Below are 16,934 nucleotides of genomic sequence, written 5' to 3'. Positions count from 1 at the left end.
CCTCTCCTCTCCTCTCCTCTCCCTCTCCTCTTCTCCCCTCTCCCTCTCCTCTTCTCCCTCCTCTCTCCTCTCCCTCTCCTCTCCTCTCCTCTCCTCTCCTCTCCTCTCCTCTTCTCCCCTCTCCCTCTCCTCTTCTCCCTCCTCTCCTCCCCTCTCCTCTCCTCTCCTCTCCTCTCCTCCACCTCTCCTCCACCTCTCCTCTCCTCTCCCTCCTCTCCTCTCCTCTTCTCCTCTCTCCCTCTCCCTCTCTCCTCTCCTCTCCCATCTCCTCTCCCTTCCTCTCCAGACTCTCCCTCCTTCACATCCCCCTTCTCTCTGCTCTCCACCATGAGACCTCATCAGTACTCTTTTCTGCTCCACCTTTATATCTCCTGGAACATTCCTCTCCAATATTCTCCACCTCTCCTCTCTCTCCTCTCCTAGAAAGTTCCTCTCCTATTATCTCCTCTCTTCTCCTCTCTCTTCTCCAGTTTCCTGTGGAGTTTTTTTAACATGTTAGTTCTCCTCCAGTCTTCTCTTCTCCACTGATCCAAGATAAGTTGCTCAGAAGTTAATCTCACATCTCCCTTCCTCCTCCTCTGATCTCCTCTCCATAAAGCTCCTCTCCTCTTCCACTCTTCAGTCCCTTCCTCTCCTAACAGCAGACTGTGGAGCCCCAGTCCCTCCTATGATCCCTCAGTGGTACTCTGACCCCTGTCACAGGTCCTCTATCTCCTCCACCTCTCCTCTGACAGTCCTCTCCCTACTGAATTCCTCTGATTCCTGATATCTAAGATATATTATAATTCAGGGTTAGTCCTAACATGCAACTTCCTTTAAAAATCTGTCTCCAGGACAATGATGTGAACCTCTAAATGTCTCCTCTACCACCTCCTCTAGTCTCCTGTCCATCTGGGGACAGGCACTAATGTCAGTTAAGTTGTGATGGTCCCTCTCATCTGACTGTTGTCTCCTCTCCATCTTTTTGTATCACTGTCTTCTCACCAGTGATATCATCATAACCAGTAACCTGTTCCTCTCTTGTCCCAGCCTGACCCTGACATACAGCATCAGGCCTGCTGAGTTGACTTGGGTAACAGACCTCTAGCTTCTACATCACATCCCCCCTTCTCCTGCTCTAACATGAGACCTCATCAGTACTCATTTTGGGTGCTGGTACTGTTTATATTGAGGTGCTGGAACATTAAGCCAATATTCTATAAGAGGTGAACTCAAGCAGTAGAAAGTTAGAGGTGATATTATACGACACTATGTGTAACGTTGCTGCTCTGTCAGCAGTTTCCTGTGGAGTTTTTTTAACATGATAGTTTGCTGTAGTGTTCAACCACTGATCCAAGATAAGTTGCTCAGAAGTTAATCTCACATCATTGACGTTAGGACGTAATGAGAGAGAAGTCATAAAGCCTAGCAGTATTTTCCACTCTTCAGTCCACTCTTTATGACAGCAGACTGTGGAGCCCCAGTTAGAGACAGATATGATACCTGCAGTGGTACTGATGACCCTGTTGTGGAGCACAGGTAGGATTTTGCTACACTGATATACACTTGTGACAGTTACTGAGATATGATTTGATATTGTAAGATATATTATAATTTGCAGGGTTAGTAAAATAACATGCAACTGGTAGCAGACAGTAAAAATGTGTCTCAAAGCAGGACAATGATGTGATCACCTGTAAATGTACTTTACTGTAGTCAAACTGTCCATCTGGGGACAGGCACTAGGGATAGGGGATGTCAGTTAAGTTGTGATGGTGTCCTGCATCTGACTGTTGTACATTCAGTGTGTCAATGATTGATTGTATCTGTCTCTATGTAAATAAATGAGAGTATATATTATGTATTATATATTATATTGGTGTTATGTTAGAGTAGGAGAAGGGAGGGGGTAGATGCTAGAGGTCTATGAGCTGAGTCAAGATCAACAGGTCCAACACTATACGTCACGAAGAGAGAGAGAGAGAGAGAGAGAGAGAGAGAGAGAGAGAGAGAGGGAGAGAGAGAGAGAGAGAGAGAGAGAGAGAGAGAGAGAGAGAGGAGGGAGAGGAGAGAGAGGGAGAGAGAGAGAGAGAGAGAGAGAGAGAGAGAGAGAGAGAGAGAGGATAGAGAGAGAAGATAGAGAAGAGATGGGAGGGGGGGGAGAGATTTGAGGAGGAGGAGAAGAAAGGGAGGGGAGGGAGAAAGGGAGGGGCGATGGGAAAGGAGCGCATAGAGCAAGATAGGTGAGAGAGGAGGGGTGGGGAGAGATGGGGAATGTGTTTACACATGGGTGTTGTTGCACCATACCACTGTCATCCCCATCATATCATGAAAGGTCATGTTATGTTGATTTAACCTCTGCCTCTCTCTTCCTCCTCTGTCTCTCTCTTTCTCCTCAGATCTCCAGGCTCAAAGCGTCAGTCCACCAGGTAGGTAGAGTATAAATCTACAGTGATTATAATAGTTCAATATTAGTCAAATTTATTATACCACATACCATTCTAAAACCCAATAACAAGTAGTGTTTTATGGAACTACTTATACTTGACATATTATATATTATATTGGTCTGATGTTAGAGTAGGAGAAGGGGGGTGTAGATGATAGAGGTCTGTTACCAAGGCAACAGGTCTGATGCTATCTGTCAGGAAGAGAGAGAGGAACAGAGAGAGAGAGAGAGAAGGCGTGGAGAGAAAGTGAGATGTCAACAGAGATAGGGCTGACAGACTAACATGCAGCCAACTGAATATCTTGTCTTTACTGACTTCTCACCAGTGATGTCATCATAACCAGCAACCTTTTCCACTCTTGGTCCGGCTCAGCTTGACCCCTGACCTCTGAAATTAATCATGAAAAAAATTATATATATATATATATTTTCAATTAGATTTAATCTCATCTGCAAAGAGAGTTACACATTTGCATGGAAGGGGAATGTACACTACATGACCAAAAGTATGTGGACACCTGCTCATCTAACATCTCATTCCAAAATCATGGGCATTGATATGGAGTTGGTCCCCCCCTTTGCTGCTATAACAGCCTACACTCTTCTGGGAAGGCTTTCCACTAGAAGATGGAACATTGCTGCTATAACAGCCCCCAGTCTTCTGGTAAGGCTTTCCACTAGATGATGGAACATTGCTGCAGGGACTTGCATTCAGCCACAACAGCATTAGTGAGGTTGGGCGATTAGGCCTGGCTCAGTCAACGTTTCAATTCATCCCTAAAGGTATTCAATGGGGTTTAGGTCAGGGCTCTGTGAAGGCCAGTAAGTTCTTCCACATCGATCTCAACAAACTATTTCTGTATGGACCTCGCTTTGGGTACAGGGGCATTGTCATGCTGAAACAGGAAAGGGCCTTCCCCAAACTGTTGCCACAAAGTTGGAAGCACAGAATAGTCTAGAATGTCATTGTATGCTGTAGCGATTAGATTTCCCTTCAATGAAACTAAGGGGCCTAACCCGATCCATTAAAAACAACCCCAGACCATTATTCCTCCTCCACCAAACTTTACAGTTGGCACTATGCTTTGGGGCAGGTAGCGTTCTCCTGGCATCTGCCAACCCCAGGTTTGTGGTACGGACTGCCAGATGGTGAAACGTGATTCAACACTCCAGAGAAAGTGTTTCCACTCCAGCAGATGCTTGGCATTGCACATGGTGATCTTAGGCTTGTGTGCTGCTGCTCTGCTGTAGAAACCCATTTCATGAAGCTCCAGACGAACAGTTCTTGTGCTGAAGTTTCTTCCAGAGGAAGTTTGGAATTCGGAAGTGAGTGTTGCAACCGAGGACAGATGATTTTTACACGCGACGAACTTCAGCACTCGCGGTCCCGTCCTGTGAGCTTGTGTGAGCTACCACTTCGAGGCTAAGCCACTGCTGCTCCTAGACGTTTCCACGTCACAATAACAGCACTTACAGTTGACCGGGGCAGCTAAAGCAGGGTGGAAATTAGACCAACAGACTTGTTGGAAAGGTAGCATACTATGATGGTGACGTGTTGATTGTCACTGAGTTCTTCAGGAAGGCCATTATACTGTCAATGTTTGTCTATGGAGATTGCATGGCAGTGTGCTCAATTTTTTTTTTAATCAACCACAAGGCTGGGGGAGAGAGATCGTTCTTACTCACTGACCGCCTGAGGAGGGACAGGGGAGGAGGGAGAGAGAGAGATAGGAGAGAGAGATAGTTCTTACTCACTGACAGACTGAGGAGGAGACAGGGGAGGAGAGAGAGAGATAGGAGAGAGAGATAGTTCTTACTCACTGACAGACTGAGGAGGAGACAGGGGAGGAGGGAGAGAGAGAGAGAGAGAGAGATAGTTCTTACTCACTGACAGACTGAGGAGGAGACAGGGGAGAAGGGAGAGAGAGATATAGGAGAGAGAGATAGGAGAGAGAGATAGTTCTTACTCACTGACAGACTGAGGAGGAGACAGGGGAGAAGGGAGAGAGAGATATAGGAGAGAGAGATAGGAGAGAGAGATCTTACTCACTGACAGCCTGAGGAGGAGACAGGGGAGGAGGGAGAGAGAGAGAGATAGGAGAGAGAGATAGTTCTTACTCACTGACAGCCTGAGGAGGAGACAGGGGAGGAGGGAGAGAGAGAGAGAGATAGGAGAGAGAGATAGTTCTTACTCACTGACAGACTGAGGAGGAGACAGGGGAGGAGGGAGAGAGAGAGATAGGAGAGACAGATAGTTCTTACTCACTGACAGACTGAGGAGGAGACAGGGGAGGAGGGAGAGAGAGAGAGATAGGAGAGAGAGATAGTTCTTACTCACTGACAGACTGAGGAGGAGGATGCTGTTATAGTGATATACACTTGTGACAGTTACTGAGATATGATTTGATATTGTAAGATATATTATAATTTGCAGGGTTAGTAAAATAACATGCAACTGGACGCAGACAGTAAAAATGTGTCTCAAAGCAGGACAATGATGTGATCACCTGTAAATGTACTTTACTGTAGTCTAACTGTCCATCTGGGGACAGGCACTAATGTCAGTTAAGTTGTGATGGTGTCCTGCATCTGACTGTTGTATATTCAGTGTGTCAATGATTGATTGTATCTTTCTCTATGTAAATGAATGAGAGTATATATTATGTAGAGAGGGGGAGGGAAGAGAGGGGGAGAGAGATTTGTAGAGAAGAGAGAAAGAGTAAGGGAAGGGCTCCACTATGGCCCTCTCAGTCAGCCGTAAGATAAATAATTTGCAGGGCCCTCTCAGTCAGCCGGCTCCACAATGGCCCTCAAAGCAGACAGCCGGCTCCACTAAGGCCTCTCAGCCAGCCTGCTCCACTGGGGCCCTCTAAACCAGCCTGCTCCACAATGGCCCTCTCAGACAGCCGGCTCCACTAAGGCCCTCTCAGCCAGCCTGCTCCACTGGGGCCCTCTCAGTCAGCCGGCTCCACTAGGGCCCTCTCAGCCAGCCGGCTCCACTAAGGCCCTCTCAGCCAGCCTGCTCCACTAGGGCCCTCTCAGACAGCCGGCTCCACTAAGGCCCTCTCAGCCAGCCTGCTCCACTGGGGCCCTCTCAGTCAGCCGGCTCCACTGGGGCCCTCTCAGTCAGCCGGCTCCACTAAGGCCCTCTCAGCCAGCCTGCTCCACTAGGGCCCTCTCAGTCAGCCGGCTCCACAATGGCCCTCTCAGACAGCCGGCTCCACTAAGGCCCTCTCAGCCAGCCTGCTCCACAATGGCCCTCTCAGACAGCCGGCTCCACTAAGGCCCTCTCAGCCAGCCTGCTCCACTGGGGCCCTCTAAACCAGCCTGCTCCACAATGGCCCTCTCAGACAGCCGGCTCCACTAAGGCCCTCTCAGCCAGCCTGCTCCACTGGGGCCCTCTCAGTCAGCCGGCTCCACTAGGGCCCTCTCAGCCAGCCGGCTCCACAATGGCCCTCTCAGACAGCCGGCTCCACTAAGGCCCTCTCAGCCAGCCTGCTCCACTGGGGCCCTCTCAGTCAGCCGGCTCCACTGGGGCCCTCTCAGTCAGCCGGCTCCACCTGCTCCAAGGCCCTCTCAGCCAGCCTGCTCCACTGGGGCCCTCTCAGTCAGCCTGCTCCACTGGGGCCCTCTCAGTCAGCCGGCTCCACTAAGGCCCTCTCAGCCAGCCTGCTCCACTGGGGCCCTCTCAGTCAGCCGGCTCCACTGGGGCCCTCTCAGTCAGCCTGTTCCACTAGGGCCCTTTCAGCTTGTTGGCTCCACTAGGGCCCTCTCAGCCACCTGGCTCCACTAGGGCCCTCTCAGCCACCTGGCTCCACTTGGGCCCTCTCAGCCACCTGGCTCCACTAGGGCCCTCTCAGGCACCTGGCTCCACTAGGGCCCTCTCAGCCACCTGGCTCCACTAGGGCCCTCTCAGGCACCTGGCTCCACTAGGGCCCTCTCAGCCACCTGGCTCCACTAGGGCCCTCTCAGCCACCTGGCTCCACTAGGGCCCTCTCAGCCACCTGGCTCCACTAAGCTCCTCTCAGCCACCTGGCTCCACCAGGACCCTCTCAGCCACCTGGCTCCACTTGGGCCCTCTCAGCCACCTGGCTCCACTAGGGCCCTCTCAGCCACCTGGCTCCACTAAGCTCCTCTCAGCCACCTGGCTCCACTAGGGCCCTCTCAGGCACCTGGCTCCACTAGGGCCCTCTCAGCCACCTGGCTCCACTAAGCTCCTCTCAGCCACCTGGCTCCACTAAGCTCCTCTCAGGCACCTGGCTCCACTAGGGCCCTCTCAGCCACCTGGCTCCACTAGGGCCCTCTCAGCCACCTGGCTCCACTAAGCTCCTCTCAGCCACCTGGCTCCACTAAGCTCCTCTCAGCCACCTAGCTCCACTAGGGCCCTCTCAGCCACCTGGCTCCACTAAGCTCCTCTCAGCCACCTGGCTCCACTAAGCTCCTCTCAGCCACCTGGCTCCACTAAGCTCCTCTCAGCCACCTGGCTCCACTAAGCTCCTCTCAGCCACCTGGCTCCACTAAGCTCCTCTCAGCCACCTGGCTCCATTAAGCCCTCTCAGCCACCTGGCTCCACTAAGCTCCTCTCAGCCACCTGGCTCCACTAAGCTCCTCTCAGCCACCTGGCTCCATTAGGGCCCTCTCAGCCACCAGGCTCCACTAGGGCCCTCACAGCCACCAGGCTCCACTAGGGCCCTCTCAGCCACCTGGCTCCACTAAGCTCCTCTCAGCCAGCTGGCTTCACTAGGGCCCTCTCAGCCACCTGGCTCCACTAGGGCCCTCTCAGCCACCAGGCTCCACTAGGGCCCTCTCAGCCACCTGGCTCCACTAGGGCCCTCTCAGCCACCAGGCTCCACTAGGGCCCTCTCAGCCAGCCGGCTCCTCTAGGGCCCTCTCAGTCAGCTGGTGTGTAGGAGAGTGTGAGCTGTGTGTACAACTAGTAGAAGTAAAAATGTCAAGTGAAATGACCTAAAGTGATAAATCTCGTCCTAGGTTTTATTTACTGTGGTGTTTGTTCTCCACTGGTTACCCTGTTCTCATCACAACAGGTCACACATTCTGCTGACATGATTTAACACTGTATGTCTCTTATATCAACGTACATTTGGCAGGAGGTTAGGAGGTGCAGCTCAGTTTCCACCTCATTTTGTGAGTAGTGGGCACATAGCCTGACTTCTCTCTGCCTATGATGACCTCTCTCAATAGCAAGGCCATGCTCACATTGTCTCTACATTGTCCATTTGTTTCTCTGTTTTCTATCAGTCACAGTGGTCAGATCGTCTGCCACCGTGTCCTGTCTGTTTTGGGCCAAACAGCATTTAAGTTCACTTTGACATTTTGTAGTTGTCACAGCTGATTTCCTCCTCTTCGTCTGAAGAGGAGGAAGGATCGACCAAGATGCGGCCTGGTACGTGTTCATGACGATTTTAATAAGACAAACACTGAACACTAATGAAATACAAAACAATAAACGTACAAATACCAAACCGAAACAGTACCGTGTGGTGAAACAGACACGGAAACAATCACCCACAAAGTACCCACACAATATGGCTGCCCAAATATGGTTCCCAATCAGAGACAACGATAGACAGCTGCCTCTAATTGAGAACCAATCTAGGCAACCATAGACATACAATATACCTAGAAAGGTCCCAGCCCCATAAACATACAAAACCCCTAGACAAGACAAAAAACACATACATCACCCATGTCACACCCTGACCTAATGAAAATAACAAGGAAAACAAAGAATACTATGGTCAGGGTGTGACAGTAGTTCTAGATAATGTGTAGGTTTATTATATTTCTAGTCAGTAAATATTTAATAATTGTGTAGTTCTAGATACTGTGTGGTTTATTATATTGTCACCCATAGCATTGGTGTCCTGTATGACAGAGTCATAGACATGTAAGATACATAAAAGAGGAGGATGCGTTGATGTTTCTCTACAGGGGGAGTCAACATGTGTTTTCTACCTGTCTACCTGTCTAGTACAGAACTCAACCCTCTCCCTGACCCACACTGGTCTAGTGTATTACTCATCTCTCTCCCTGACCCACACTGGTCTAGTGTATTACTCATCTCTCTCCCTGACCCACACTGGTCTAGTGTATTACTCATCTCTCTCCCTGACCCACACTGGTCTAGTGTATTACTCATCTCTCTCCCTGACCCACACTGGTCTAGTGTATTACTCATCTCTCTCCCTGACCCACACTGGTCTAGTGTATTACTCATCTCTCTCCCTGACCCACACTGGTCTGTTATATAACTCAATTCTCTCCCAGACCCCCAACAGTCTAGTACAGCGAAGGGTCCAAAACGTCCTCCACCGCTACCCAGCATCTCTCCTCCGGACCGTACCCCTCCCACTCCACGAGGTACTGAAGGCCTTTCGCCCGATGCCTCGAGTCCATTATGGCTCAAACAGCATACGCCGGGTTCCCCTCGATGTCCAGAGGGGGCGGAGGAACCACCTGCACCTCAGACTCCTGGAGTGGACCAGCCACCACCAGCCTGAGGAGAGACACATGGAACGAGGGGTTAATACGGTAATCGGGGGGAAGCTGTAACCTGTAGCAAACCTCGTTCAGTCTCCTCAGGACTTTGAATGTCCCCACAATCCGCGGGCCCAGCTTCCGGCAGGGCAGGCGGAGGGGCAGGTTTCGGGTCGAGAGCCAGACCGGGGCCTCACTGCGGTGGCGGAGGTGAAAACCAGAGGTAAGGCTGACGGAGACCCCCAGACGTTCCATGAACGCCCTCCAGACCCTTGACGTGAACTGGGGACCTCGATCAGACACAATATCCTCTGGCACTCCATAGTGCCTATAAGACATGTGTAAACAGGGCCTCCTCAGTCTGTAGGGCCGTAGGGAGACCGGGCAAAGGAAGGAGACCGCAGGACTTAGAGAACCGATCCACAATGACCAGGATCGTGAGGGAGGAAGATCCTTGAGGAAGTCCACAGAAAGGTGCGACCACGGTCGTTGTGGAACGGGTAAGGGCTGTAACGTCCCTCTGGGCAGGTGGAGGGGAGTGGGCTCTGTACGTAACGCCCGCTCGATGTCCGCGTCCAGCTCCCACACTACCGGTGCCACCAGGCAAGAGGCCGGAAGTTCGGGAGTGTGATCTATGGACCGCTCCTCTGTGTCATACATCCGGGACAGTGCGTCTGCCTTAGCGTTCTGGGAACCTGGTCTGTAGGACAGTGTGTCTGCTTTAGCATTCTGGGAACCTGGTCTGTAGGATAGTGTGTCTGCCTTAGCGTTCTGGGAACCTGGTCTGTAGGACAGTGTGTCTTCTGGGAACTTCTGTAGGATAGTGTGTCTGTTCTGGGAACCTGGTCTGTAGGATAGTGTGTCTGCCTTAGCGTTCTGGGAACCTGGTCTGTAGGACAGTGTGTCTGCTTTAGCGTTCTGGGAACCTGGTCTGTAGGATAGTGTGTCTGCCTTAGCGTTCTGGGAACCTGGTCTGTAGGACAGTGTGTCTGCTTTAGCATTCTGGGAACCTGGTCTGTAGGATAGTGTGTCTGCCTTAGCGTTCTGGGAACCTGGTCTGTAGGATAGTGTGTCTGCCTTAGCGTTCTGGGAACCTGGTCTGTAGGATAGTGTGTCTGCCTTAGCGTTCTGGGAACCTGGTCTGTAGGACAGTGTGTCTGCCTTAGCATTCTGGGAACCTGGTCTGTAGGATAGTGTGTCTGCCTTAGCGTTCTGGGAACCTGGTCTGTAGGACAGTGTGTCTGCTTTAGCATTCTGGGAACCTGGCCTGTAGGACAGTGTGTCTGCCTTAGCGTTCTGGGAACCTGGTCTGTAGGAAAGGGTGAAAATTAAACGGGTGAAGAACATGGCCCACCTTGCCTGGCGAGGGTTCAGTCTCCTCGCTGCCCGGATGTACTCCAGATTGCTGTGGTCAGTCCAGATGAGAAAAGGGTGTTTAGCCCCCTCAAGCCAATGTCTCCACGCCTTCAGAGCCTTGACAACAGCCAACAGCTCCCGATCCCCCACACCATAGTTTCGCTCCGCCGGGCGGAGCTTCTTCGAAAAGAAAGCACAGGGGCAGAGCTTTAGTGGCGTACCCGAGCGCTGAGAGAGCACGGCTCCTCACCCAGATCCGGATGAGCCGGCAGGGGAGCCGAGGTAAACAGAGCCCTCAGGTGACCAAAATCCCTGTCCGCCTCAGCCGTCCACTGCAGTCGCACCGGTTCCCCCTTCAGCAGTTAGGTAATGGGAGTCGCTACCTGAACAAAGCCCTGGATAAACTTCCGGTAGTGGTTGGCTACCTGACCAAAACCTCCGCTGCCTGACCAAAGCCCTGGATAAACCTCCGGTAGTAGTTGGCTGCCTGACCAAAGCCCTGATAAACCAAAGATCAAAGCCCTGGATAAACCTCCGGTAGTAGTTGGCTGCCTGACCAAAGCCCTGGATAAACCTCCGGTAGTAGTTGGCTGCCTGACCAAAGCCCTGGATAAACCTCTGGTAGTAGTTGGCTGCCTGACCAAAGCCCTGGATAAACCTCTGGTAGTGGTTGGCTACCTGACCAAAGCCCTGGATAAACCTCCGGTAGTAGTTGGCTATGGAAAATGCAGTCACTCTCCATCTCCTCCCCTGAAGTGGAAATGCGGTCACTCTCCATCTCCTCCCCTGAAGTGGAAATGCAGTCACTCTCCATCTCCTCCCCTGAAATGGAAATGCAGAAGAGTAGAGGTGGGAGGAGAGGGGAGAAGAGGAGAAGAGGAGAAAAGAGGGGTTGAAGAGGAGGAGAGAGGGGGTGAAGAGGAGAGGAGAGGGGAGAAGAGTAGAGGTGGGAGGAGAGGGTAGGAGAGGAGAAGAGAGGGGGAGTTCATTAACTCAATTCTATTAACAATGTTTGTCTATGGAGATTGCATGGCTGAGTGCTTGATTTGATACATCTGTCAGGAACGGGTGTGGCTGAAATAGAGTCCACTCATTTGAAGGGGTGTCCACATACTTTTGTATATATAGTGTATGTACACATGGGTGTTGTTGCACCATACCAACGATAAGCCTGTCTTCCCCATCACATCATGAAAGGTCATGTTGATGTTCATTTAACCTCTGTCTCTCTCTTCTCCTCTGTCTCTCTCTTTCTCCTCAGATCTCCAGGCTCAAAGCGTCAGTCTACCAGGTAGGTAGAGTATAAATCTACAGTGATTATAGCAGTTCAATATTAGTCAACTTTATTATCCCACATGGAGAAATGCATGTGTCCATACAAACCATTCTAAACCCCAATAACAAGTAGTGTTTTATGGAACTACTAATACTTGTCAACCACAAAGCATCACTGCTGTTAGAATAACAGAATCACTGTCATCATCTGTCCTCACCACTGTGTTTTCCTCTCTGCTGTTTACAGCTGAACTCTCAGTCAGACTGGTGAATGGGACCACTTCCTGTTCTGGGACAGTGGAAGTCTTCTACAGAGGAGAGTGGTTGGGTCTATGTCCTAGTTGGTGGACCATAATGAGAGAGGTTAAGGTTGTATGTAGAGAGCTGAACTGTGGGAATCCTGTATCTGAATCCAGAGGACCTCTGGTTGAAGATGGAAGAGGAGGAGTCAGTCTATATAGAAGTTGTAGTGGAGATGAGTCTTCTATTAGACAGTGGGACATCATAGGAGGAGGATTTGGTGTCTGGGATGGTGGATATTATCATCATGTGACCTGTTCAGGTAAGAGACTGGTCACATTGAGAGATTTATTTATACATTATACAATATTACCATGTATCATGTTTTATGTGTTTTTATTTCATTTAAATAGAGGGAGAGATGTCAGATGTATTTAAACATTATATTTGTTTTTGTCATATTGGTTTATGGGAGATGTTCATGGGCAGATCATTGTAGTTCAGATGGTACTGAAGTGAAGCTGCCTGATGGATGTCCAGCTGTTTATTTTCTATAAAGTGAAGTGAACTTATTCCTGTCTCCTGCCTGCATTATTCCCAACCCGATCCTGAGTGACTAAGAACCCATTTCTACCTCTTACAGTATCAAACATAGCAAACTACAATCTTTTATCCAACATATTTGTGTTTAGTCCTTGACAGTGTCATCAACAAAACTGATTGAATGTTCAACCAACTCTTTTTCTCCAGAGTCTGTGCGGCTTGTGGATGGAGCTGGTCTCTGCTCTGGGAGAGTGGAGGTGAAGTCCAATCAGTCCTGGGCCTCAGTGTGTGAAGCTGACTTTGACCGGCAGGATGCAGAGGTAGTCTGTAGGGATGTTGGCTGTGGGGCTCCTGCAGCTCTACAGGGGGGGCTCTATGGAGGAGGTGAGGGTCAGACCTGGGATAAAGAGTTCCAGTGTAAAGGCAAAGAGTCCCTTCTCCTGGACTGTGACACCTCAGACAGAGAGAACAACACCTGCCTACCTGGTAATGCTGTTGGACTCACCTGCTCAGGTAAGAAACAGTTTGTCACTCAATCAACATTGTTTCTCACCTGGAGTGAAGAATATGAGAGAAAATATAGGTGTGTTTTAGTGAGAAAATAGTCAGATTACTGTCTCTCTCTTTTCTTTTCTCAGAGCCTGATGATGTGAGGCTGGTGGGAGGAGGCAGTCGCTGTGCTGGTGGAGTGGAGTGGTACGACCAGGGAGAGTGGAGGACTGTGGGAGCTGGATTGTGGGACCAGGAGAATGTAGCTGCAGTAGTGTGTAGACAGATGGGTTGTGGCTCCACTGTTTCAGTACTTCCTGGAGACACCACTAGAGGGATTGGAGTTTACTGTTCTGGGTCTGAGTCTTCACTGAGGGAGTGTAGGAGAAGTTATGATCTCCATCCTGGACTCACAGTGATCTGCTCAGGTAATAACAAGATACACTATATTACCAATAGTATGTGGACATTAGTGGGTTCCTCTGCATTTCAGACACTGTTGCTGACAGGTGTATAAAATCGAGCACACAGCCATGCAATCTCCATAGACAAACATCCCAGAAAACTGTTCTTACTGAAGATGTCAATGAATTTCAACGTGGAAAATCTCGGAGCAACAACGGCTCAGCCGTGAAGTGGTAGACAACACAAGCTCACAGAACAGACAGTCGAGGGCTGAACCACGTAGAGCGTAAATAATCCTCTGTTGAAAAACTCACTGCTGAGTTCCACATACTTTAGTCCATGTATTATATCTCCTTCCTGGACTCACAGTGATCTGATCAGGAAATATCAACATATTATAATTACATTCAACTGATTTCCTTTATTCATACAACTTCCTCTGCACCTCTCATGATGACTGTTTAACTTGTCAGTCTGCTTTACTAAATAGATCACTCAGTCAAGTAGGAATCAAATACAACTTAAATATCCCAGAATGCTTTGTATTTGAGTGTTACTCAGTGAACGTCTCTACTCACTACCACTGTCACAAAGAGAGGAGGAGGGAGGAGGAAAAGAGGGAGAGATAGGAAAGATCAAATTATTTTTATCACTGAGTTCTCATCAGTGATGTCATCATAACCAGTAACCTTTTCTCCTCTTGGCCCATCCTGACCCTGACATACAGCATCAGACCTTGTAGATCAGATGGTACTGAAGTGAAGCTGCCTGATGGATGTCCAGCTGTTTATTTTCTATAAAGTGAAGTGAACTTATTCCTGTCTCCTGCCTGCATTATTCCCAACCCGATCCTGAGTGACTAAGAACCCATTTCTACCTCTTACAGTATCAAACATAGCAAACTACAATCTTTTATCCAACATATTTGTGTTTAGTCCTTAACAGTGTCATCAACAAAACTGATTGAATGTTCAACCAACTCTTTTTCTCCAGAGTCTGTGCGGCTTGTGGATGGAGCTGGTCTCTGCTCTGGGAGAGTGGAGGTGAAGTCCAATCAGTCCTGGGCCTCAGTGTGTGAAGCTGACTTTGACCGGCAGGATGCAGAGGTAGTCTGTAGGGATGTTGGCTGTGGGGCTCCTGCAGCTCTACAGGGGGGGCTCTATGGAGAAGGTGAGGGTCAGACCTGGGATAAAGAGTTCCAGTGTAAAGGCAATGAGTCCCTTCTCCTGGACTGTGACACCTCAGACAGAGAGAACAACACCTGCCTACCTGGTAATGCTGTTGGACTCACCTGCTCAGGTAAGAAACAGTTTGTCACTCAATCAACATTGTTTCTCACCTGTATTGAAGAATATGAGAGACAATATAGGTGTGTTTTAGTGAGAAAATAGTAAGATTACTGTCTCTCTCTTTTATTTTCTCAGAGCCTGATGATGTGAGGCTGGTGGGAGGAGGCAGTCGCTGTGCTGGTGGAGTGGAGTGGTACGACCAGGGAGAGTGGAGGACTGTGGGAACTGGAGACTGGGACAGGCCCAATATGTTTTTATCTGCAGTAGTGTGTAGACAGATGGGTTGTGGCTTCAATGTTTCAGTACTACCTGGAAACACCAATAAAGGGTTTGGAGTTATCTGTTCTGGGTCTGACTCTTCACTGAGGGAGTGTTTTAGAAGTCATCGTCTCCTTCCTGGACTCACAGTGATCTGCTCAGGTAATAACAACATATTATAATTATATTCAACTGATTTCCTTCATTCATACAACTTCCTCTGCACCTCTCATGATGGTATGACTGTTTAGCTTGTAAATCTGCTTTTCTAAATAGATCACTCAGTCAAGTAGGAATCAAATAAACTTAAATATCCCAGAATGCTTTTGTATGTGATTGTTTCTCAGTGAACGTCTCTACTCACTACCACTGTCACATGTCATGTTATTGTCACATCTAAATGAGGAAAGTAGTTGAGGAGCTACGTTTTCTTTTTCTCTCCTCTTGTTCCAGATGTCCTGCTTCAGCCTGATATCAACATATGTTGTCTCAGTGACTGTAGGCCCACTACTCATGTTGCCCTGTGAGGGAGGGTGGCTGGCACTGTTACATGCTGATGTTATTGTCATATTTATAGGAAACTAGTTGAAGAGGTTTTTCTTGTTCTCTTTTATTGTTACAGATCTCCTGGTCCAGCCTGATATCTTCCTGACTGACCCAATGGGAGGGGTCTTCAGGGGCCACCAGGGGCCTGAGATGTTCAGGGGCTACAACTTCACCATCACCTGCTCCACTCAGCCACAGTACCCAGGAGGCTCCTTCCTCCTCACGTTCACCGGCTCCAACAGAACCCAGACCCAGCCAGCTGTCAATCACTCTGCTGCCTTCCTCTTCCCTGCTGCAGATGACTCCCACCAAGGGAACTACATCTGTGTTTATGACAATTATGTTTTCTCTCATAATTTCTCCTCTGAGAGTGAGCTCCTCTCCCTCACCATCACAGGTAACTGAACAGGAACCAGACTTATAACTTTGTCATTGACAGATTTCCCACAGATCTATGTGAAGATGATCAGTCCCCTCATCAAAGGTGTTTCTGTTTGCAGCCTCTCCTCTGCCAGCCTTCATCATCAGACACGTTGTAGTGCTGCTTATCCTACTGACAGCATCACCACCTCCTACCTGTACTACAAGGTAAAGACATTTACTCAGATGTTACAAGTCATTCAAACGAGAGGGGGGAGGAGGGAGAGAAATGGAGATACCAGAGAGTAAATGTCTGACTGTTGGTGCTGTGTCTCTCTAGCCCACCAGGAGGCAGAAGAGAGTGAACAGGGTGAGCAGCATGGATCTTTATGTCAATGCCATGGAGATGGTCTCTCTGAGCTCCAGAGCTGAAGCTGGACCGGGAGAGGAGAGAGCAGCCCAGGGGACGGAGTAGGAGTAGAATGAATCTGACCCTACATGCTGATCTTAGGTCAGTTGTGTGTTTTAAATCGATGGTCAGCAGTGGACTGGTGTTTAAAATGTGGTGACAAACCTGAAGTGGTTCTAATTTTAATAACAAGTTCAGAATTAGTTTAACTTTCTAGAACCTTGGAAGAAATCTAAAAGTAGTGACTACAACCACCATTATTCATTTAGTTTGGTTTTTACCACCAGAGAAACATGGTGTTTTGAGTAACATGGGGTTCTGGGTAACATGGGGTTCTGGGTAACATGGGTTTTGGTAACATGGGGTTTTGGTAACATGGGGTTTGGGTAACATGGGTTTTGGGTAACATGGGTTTGGGTAACATGGGGTTTTGGTAACATGGGGGTTTGGTAACATGGGGTTTTGGGCACTGGGGTTTTGGGCACCATGGGGTTTTGGGCACCATGGGGTTTTGGGAAACATGGGGTTTTGGGCAACATGGGGTTTTGGGCAACATGGGCTTTTGGGCACCATGGGGTTTTGGTAACATGGGGTAACATGGGGTTTTGGTTACATGGGGTAACATGGGGTTTTGGTAACATGGGGTTTTGGTAACATGGGGTTTTGGTAACATGGGGTTTTGGTAACATGGGGTAACATGGGGTTTTGCTAACATGGGGTAACATCTCTTAGTTTTTATCATGGGGTTTTGGTAACATGGGGTAACATGGGGTTTTGCTAACATGGGGTAACATGGGGTTTTGGTAACATGGGGTTTGGGTAACATTATTTGGGTAAC

At 49.1% G+C, this 16,934-nt stretch overlaps 1 pseudogene; it reads left to right on the top strand.

Moving 5' to 3' along the window:
* Positions 1–1,378: 1,378 nt before the first annotated feature.
* LOC124022113 lies at positions 1,379–16,471 on the top strand (annotated as a pseudogene).
* Positions 16,472–16,934: the final 463 nt, after the last annotated feature.

This window comes from Oncorhynchus gorbuscha, unplaced genomic scaffold (assembly GCF_021184085.1).
Source record: "Oncorhynchus gorbuscha isolate QuinsamMale2020 ecotype Even-year unplaced genomic scaffold, OgorEven_v1.0 Un_scaffold_1301, whole genome shotgun sequence".
NCBI classification, from domain to species: domain Eukaryota; kingdom Metazoa; phylum Chordata; class Actinopteri; order Salmoniformes; family Salmonidae; genus Oncorhynchus; species Oncorhynchus gorbuscha.
The sequence above is the reverse complement of the archived record's forward strand: the minus strand, read 5'-3'. Positions and strand labels throughout refer to the sequence as shown.